An 8,173-nucleotide genomic window follows, 5' to 3' on the forward strand; every position below is an offset into this window, starting at 1 on the left:
TTAAAGCAATCAAATAATCATATCAAAATAATAAAGCAGCGGAATAATAAAAGACACAATGATATGATCACCCAGGAAACCACACGGTAAAAACCTGGGGAGGATTTGACCCACTGATCCTCAAGGCAAACCTGAATCCACTATGAAAGAATCGAAGTTCATACAAAAGGACTACAAGCTCCCCGCTCGACTTCCAAATGCTACCCACCAGTAGAACTTACTGACATGACCATGTGCAAGCTCCGAATTCACGGACTCCTTCTTTCTTGGATTCTTCAATCAGCTACAAGCACCCACGCTTGATATTCTTTAAGCTTCAATGGTAGAAACCAAGTTGATCATCAAGATGTTGATACTATCTCTAACTTGAAAACCCTAAGTTTATGTGAAGGAAAGCTCCTCTAGATCTCACAAGAGATTCACATAAACAGCAATATGAGCAACAAAGACTTAGAGAGGTTTGGGTACAAAACCCTAAAAATAAAAAGAGACACAAGAGGCACTCTAATCTCTCTCTTCAAAAGTCCTAAAAATGTTCTAGGGTTTTCCTTATATATATGAGTGTTTTACTTGAACCTCAAGACGTTTAAATAGAGTTTGGGCTGAACTGGAACTCTATAGAAAAATAAATCTGTACGTGGTTCGATCGATCGAGTCTAATTTTCGATCGATCGAGCCTTACAGATTTAGTCAAATAAATCTGCAATCACTCGATTCCAGTTTTACAAATAAACATACTTTGAGCAAGCCTAAACAAGACTAAACATATTGTTTTGATCATAGTTTGCCAACATTACACATTAGAGTTTTAAATACATAAAATTCTAAATCTTTAAAACCTAACAGTGCTCTTGTGGTGCGATGAGGATCTTAAGGGCTTCACACGAGAAGGCCTATGTGATGAAGTTTCTAATGGGTTTGAATGAGAATTTTGAGACTTTACGAAGTCAGATTCTCATGTATGATCCTTTTCCCTCAATGAACAAGGTTTATTCTTTGGTACTTCAAGAAGAATCACACAAGAACATTGGACATGGAAACTCAACTGCTTCACAATCTGATTCAATGGCTATGTTTACCAATTCAAAAAGAAATTCCAATTGGAATAAAGGAAATGCTAAGAAAGACAAGCCTTATTGCACTCATTGCAACATGCAAGGGCACACAATTGATAAGTGCTACAAGTTGCATGGATATCCTCCAGGTTATAAATCGAGAGGGAAGGCCAATGTCAATCAAGCTTCTTGCAATTCTGTCAATAGTGCAGAGCATGCCTTAGTGCCATCCAATCAGTGCCCTATCTTTAAGGCACAATGTGAGCAGTTGCTGACTTTTCTCGAATCAGGTGCTGGTGGTGGTGATGGACATCATGCTACAAGTGTGAGCACTTCTTGTTTAGTCACTGGTGGTGAAGGCATTTCTAGTGCAGCTTCTGAGATGGTTGGAACTTCTGCACAAAACAATCTCAACTTCAATTCAGCTCTAATGTCAGGTATCAATTCTATTGTGCCTTTTGTTCCCACTTTAGAGCATTCTATTTTTTCTGCTAAAACTGTTGATAGGCAAAACTTTAGGGAAACAGATTGGATTATAGACACAGGGGCCACTAACCATATGGTCCATTCTATATCCTATTTTACTTCTATTACTGCCATTCTTAATACCTTTGTTAATCTTCCAAATGGTGAAACAGCATTGGTAACACATGTAGGAATTGTTAAAGTGTCCAAAACTCTTATACTTACCAATGTCCTGTGTGTGCCCTCTTTTAGTTTTAATCTTCTTTCAGTTAGTCAACTAGCTAAGACCACACTTTGTTGTCTCATTTTCTTTGGGACTACGTGTTTCATCTAGGACCTTGGTCATTGGAGCACAATTGGTCTAGGTAGAGAGTTCAAAGGCCTATACTTGCTGGAAGAGAGTTTATCAACCTCAAGAACTTGTTTTTCTGCAGCTGGTTCTGTACATAGCTTTGCTAATCAGCCTAGTACTATGTTTGTAAATAATCTCGTTGTTCAGCCAAATATTTGGCATCTCAGGTTGTGGCATCTGTCAAATGCCAAATTGGCTTTGATAAGAAATAATAATGTACCTCTTTCAACCATTAATAAAGATGTTCATTGTGAAATCTGTCCTTTGGCTAAACAAAAAAGGCTTCCTTTTCCATCTAGTACTCATATTTCACTTGAATGTTTTGATTTGATCCATTGTGATTTGTGGGGTCCTTTTTCTACTCCTACTATTGATGGTTGTAGATATTTTCTAACAATTGTAGATGACTGCTCAAGATGTACTTGGGTTTACCTACTCAAGCATAAATCTCAAACACAATCTATTTTGGAACAATTTTGCACTATGATTGAAACACAATTTTTAAAAAAGGTCAAAACCATTAGGACAGATAATGGTACTGAGTTTATCATGGTTGATTTCTTTGTTAAAAGGGGTATCTTGCATCAACTAAGTTGTGTTGAAACTCCATAACAAAATGCCATTGTGGAAAGAAAGCACCAACACATCTTAAATGTGGCAAGGGCTCTTATGTTCCAATCCAACATGCCTTTGTATTTTTGGGGACACTGCATTCTTACATCAATTTATTTGATAAATAGAACACCTTCATCATGCTTAGATCATAAAACTCCTTTTGAGGTTCTTTTTGGTCATGCTCCAAATTATGGTCACTTAAAGGTTTTTGGATGTCTTTGTTATGCATCCACTCTTTCACATAATAGATCCAAATTTTCCCCAAGGGCAAGAAAATGTGTTTTCTTAGGATATCCTTTTGGTGTTAAGGGGTACAAACTGTTGGATTTAGGTACTAGGACTATTTTCATATCTAGAAATGTTATTTTTCATGAAACTATTGTTCCTTTTGGTATTGCTAAACCTCCTGCTGCAGATCCTTTTATTTATGAGGTTGATAGTACTTCTGAAGGGTGTTTAGGACCTTTTGTCACTTCTTATAGTGTTCCTGATATGCACAATGACCAATCTGCCTTTTGTTCTAACATTACTCCTTCTCCTTCATCTATTCCTATATCTACACATCATGTTCCTTTACCTGATTCTTTGCCATCTGATTCTACTTCTGTTTTGTTGGATTCTATACCTTCTGTTAGTCCTAACCTTACAGCTAAAGATCAACCACTCAGAAAATCCACTAGAGTTCATAGACCACCAACCTACTTGCAAGATCATGCTTGCAATGCAGCCTCTGGTTCATCACTTGCTTCTGCAGCTACTCACCCTCCAGGGTCTCCTTATGATCTATCAGCTTACCTCACATATTGCCATTTGGATCCTCAATACAAATCCTATCTCATGACTGTTAGCCAAGGTCATTCTACTCCTCAGTATTTTTCTCAAGCTGTCCAAGATCCCTTGTGGAGGGCAGCAATAGATAAAGAGATTCAGGCCTTGGAAGCAACTCAGACTTGGGTTCTTACACCTTTACCTCCTGGCAAGAGATCCATTGGTTGTAAATAGGTCTATAAGGTGAAGCTTAATCCTAATGGCAGTGTGGAAAGATATAAGGCTAGGCTAGTGGCTAAGGGCTACACTCAAAGGGAGGGACTTGATTTTTTGGAAACATTCTCTCCTGTGGCCAAAATAGTATCTGTCAGGGTTCTCATTGCTCTTGCCTCAGCTCAGAAATGGCCTTTACATCAGCTTGATATCAATAATGCATTCCTTCATGAAGATCTTGAGGAGGAGGTCTACATGGATCTACCTCTTGGTTATCACAGTAAGGGGGAGTGCACTTCATCAATTCCTATGGTTTGCAAATTGGTAAAATCACTTTATGGTTTGAAGCAAGCATCAGGGCAGTGGAATGCTAAACTCTCTACTACTATTTTAGCACTTGGTTTCAAGCAATCACAAGCAGACCACTCACTCTTTGTGCATTCTAGTGGTTCTAATTTTACTGCCTTGCTGATATATGTTGATGACATGATAATCACAGGCAATGATATAGCTTGTGTGGTTAATCTAAAACAAGTATTGGATCAAAAATTTGGTATCAAGAATCTTGGTTCACTCAAGTATTTTCTATGACTTGAGATTGCTAGAGGTGCTAAAGGAATTAGTATAAACCAAAGAAAATATGCACTTGATGTGCTCAAGGAAGCAGGTGTGCTTGGATGTAAACCAGCCAAAACACCAATGGAGTAGCAACTAAAGTTGTCTAAGTCTGATGGAGAGGTGCTTAAAGATGCAGGACAATATAGGAGATTAATTGGGAAACTAATGTACCTAACCTTGAGCAGACCAGACATAACCTATGCTGTGCATAGGCTTAGTCAGTTATTAGCTCAACCTAGAGTACCACACATGAAAGCTGCAATTAGGATTCTCCAATACATCAAAGGCACACCTGGTCAAGGAGTGTTCTTTCCCATAGACTCAGACTTGCAACTTAAAGCATTCTGTGATGCAGATTGGGCAGGTTGCCCTGATACCAGAAAATCTTAGAAAGGTTATTGTGTGTTCCTTGGTGATGCTTTGATCTCTTGGAGATCAAAGAAACAAGATATAGTATCTAGATCTTTTGCGGAGGCAGAGTACAGATCCATGGCTACAACTACATGTGAGCTGACTTGGATATTGTATTTGTTAAGAGATTTATGTGTTCCACATCACAAACCAGTGCTACTTTACTGTGATAACCAGGCAGCACTACATATATCAGCCAATCCAGTGTTTCATGAGCGATCAAAGCACATTGAAGCTGATTGTCACATAGTAAGGAATAAAATCTTGAATGGAACAATTAAAACTTTCTATGTTTCATCAAGATCACAATTGGCTGACATTTTTACTAAAGCACTAGGTGTTGAGAATTTTCTAAGGCTGGTTAACAAGTTGGGAGTTATTAACATTTTTAGTCATCATATTCAGTTTCCTAATACTGCAAAGGAAGCTGATGAAAGTAAAGAAAATCAACCAAGAGCTTTGCTCTTGAGGGGGAGTGTTAAAGCTGTGAGTCCAACACAGCAACAGAGTACAGGGCGTGTGGCATGCACCAGTCATCAGGACAAGCAGCAATCAAGTGCAGCATAGAGTGCACTACATCATCAGGGCAGTGTGCTGTCATGTACAACACAAGGACAGATGCAATCCAGTGCAGCACAACCTATATTGCATCATCAGGAAGAGACTAAAAGGGTGGTTACAACAGGATTGACATGTGGGATTATAGAGGATGTGATAGAATCAATTCCACACTATGATCAGATTATTAGTTCTATGGTTTGATCCATGTACACGTGTAATAATAAGTGGGAAGTAGATTGTAACAACTTTACCTGATGATACGGAAATAGTTATTTTTCTGTTTTTTAGCTTTAACTTGTATATAAGCTACGATTAGAAGAAAATTGTATTTCATTCATTCATTATCAATAAAGCACAGTTTCTATTTAGAGAGAGAGTTCATCTTTTATAGAAAAGAAACTAGCAACATTTACATATATGTTCTTCTTGAATGGGTGTTACAGAGGTCCAAGGACAAAAACAAGACTGTACGCAGTATGTAGGCACATACTTTTAATCATATTTTTCAAGAAAAGGGGGATGCGGAGCTATAAAACAAGTAAAAAGTCTGTAGGCACATGAATGTGAGTGCACTTTTTGTGTTGTGGCTGGTTCCAATGAAGTGTGTGTGAGTGATAGAGAGTTAGTAACTTTTTTTAATAATTATTTTAGTGAAAAATTCAATGTAAATATAGTAAACCTTTATAATTTTTGAAAAATTTGAAGGAAAGTACATGATAAGAAACTACTCATATTCTGCTATGTAATGGAATCTCTCTCTCTCTCTGAAAAATTTAGTACATATGTTTTGTTTACCTCCAGTAGATATACAACTCCAGTAGATATACAAATTACATTGTATTGATGCACGAGTTTGGTTTACCTTCACTCTTTTTTTTAACTAAAATCTCTTTTATTTTTTTTTTAACTAAAATCTCTTTTTATTTTGATAAGAAACTATCATATTATCCACTAACTAAATAGTGTAGATTAAACCAACTACCACTTGTCATTTTACATTTCAAATAAAAGAAAATATCCAGTAAAAAAAATACTGAAAGTAAGCTAAAACCTTGATGCATAGCTTCATTATAATTATTATTATTATTATTATTATTATTAAACCAACTACCACTCTATTATGTAGTGGCTTGAATTGTACCCCACGGACTGACCATAGACATTCTTTGAATTGTTTCCTAGACTCAGAACAACATAGCTTGAGCTCAGACCTGAACTTTGATAGTAGCATTCCAATAATGTTGAGGTACGTGGTTTTCACTCATGAATAGAATAAATAGATTTTGCCATTTCAAAACAGCAATGAGAGAGTGATCACCCTAACCTCCCTAACCTCCCAACCAATAAATTGTTCTTATTTATGCAAATATGTCATCACCTGATTATTTTAATTTTTTATTTGTTGTGCTGATTGGGAAGTTCACTCACACATTTGCATAAATAGCATTATCTTATTTATTGGGAGGACCATATTGGCGGTCCGTAGACCTAATAATTTCTCCAATGAGAGTCTGTGTGTATTGGTTTGTGTAAATCCTAATCATTAAGATGGCAACATTCTCTATGCGTGAGTACTTAATATTAACTTAGCATCGATTGCTAGAGAACAAAAAGAAATTTTTTTTAAAAAAAAAAAGTGCAATGCAATGTGATCATTATTGAAAGCTTCTTTTCATAAAATAATAATAATAATAATAATAACAGCAACAAAATAAAAGCTTCTGCCTTCGCAATTTCTGTGGCAAGAAGCAAGCATGTCTAAAAGCTACTAGGCTAGTTCCTGAAGAAAGGTTGAAAAAAATAAATGGTAGTTTTAAGATTAATGGGGTCTTAGGATATTTATTAATGGACTATTTAAAATAATAAATATAATAAATTTTTTTTATAAAATATTTTAAAAAATATTTCATAGAAAAAAATAAATGGTAGTTTTAAGATTAATAGGATCTTAGGATATTTATTAATGGACTATTTAAAATAATAAATATAATAAATTTTTATTATAAAATATTTTAAAAAATATTTCATAAACCAATGATCTTTGGATATTTGTTAACTTTTTCTCTTAAGATTAATAACATACCTGGAGCATGAACAACAAGTTTTCTTCCTGCATGTTCACTATTTCCTTGAGCTAATTTCCAATTGCCAAGAATACCAATTACCAAAACACCGACAACCCATGCTCTTAGAACCGAAAATTATTCTAAGGCATCATCCATGCTGGTCTTTATTAATGGCGTATCATGCTCTACTCAGAAGGAAGATAAATAGCACTCTAGGACAAACAACTTCTCATAAATCAATTTCAATTGCCGTTCGTTCAGTTATATGGGCTGGACTTTTAAAAATTACTATTCTAAGTAACCTTTAACTAAAACAGAGTCATACACTAATTTTAATAACATATAAGTAATCAAAAACCATACACACAGCTTACTCAATGCTAAAATAACAACAACAAGATAATCAACTAAAACCATAATAGCATGATATAATTAACTAAAATCACAATAGTATAATCAATCAATAGGATGATCAACAAACAAATTTACAATCTTTGAACCCTTCAAACAAAATCAAACAGCATAGAAAAGAAAAATCAAATATTAGTGAACTCAAAAACAAAAGTTATAAATAGTATGAGAAAATACCCAGGAACTCTTTAAGCCTTTTGAGATTTAGTCCTTTACTAGGCTAAAGCTGAATCTCTTAAATTACCCCTGAAATTACAAGAAAATAATGCAAAAAATAAATAAATAAATAAATAGAAGCAACAAGAAACATTTAGTGAATTCAAAATAAAACCAAAAAAAATTAGGGGTTACGGTTACCAAAGACAGAATTATATAATGGCAGAGTCACGGTGGAGAACGAAGATGATTAAGGAGACTGACTGAGAGAAAAGTCTTTCTTTGTGAAAGAGAGACTAAGAATCAGAGACAAGTCTTGATGAGAGTGAGACTGAGAGCTTGTGTTCTTAAAGAGTAGAACGTTAGGTCATAGGTGGGACTGGGAGCCTAAGATTGAGAATTTGAGAGGGAAAAACTATAGATTTCTTGGCGGGATTAGGGCATGGGAAAAAAATTATGTAACTGAGGGCAAAAGATTAGAG

The sequence above is a fragment of the Quercus suber genome, unplaced genomic scaffold (assembly GCF_002906115.3).
Source record: "Quercus suber isolate HL8 unplaced genomic scaffold, Cork oak 2.0 scaffold_337, whole genome shotgun sequence".
NCBI classification, from domain to species: domain Eukaryota; kingdom Viridiplantae; phylum Streptophyta; class Magnoliopsida; order Fagales; family Fagaceae; genus Quercus; species Quercus suber.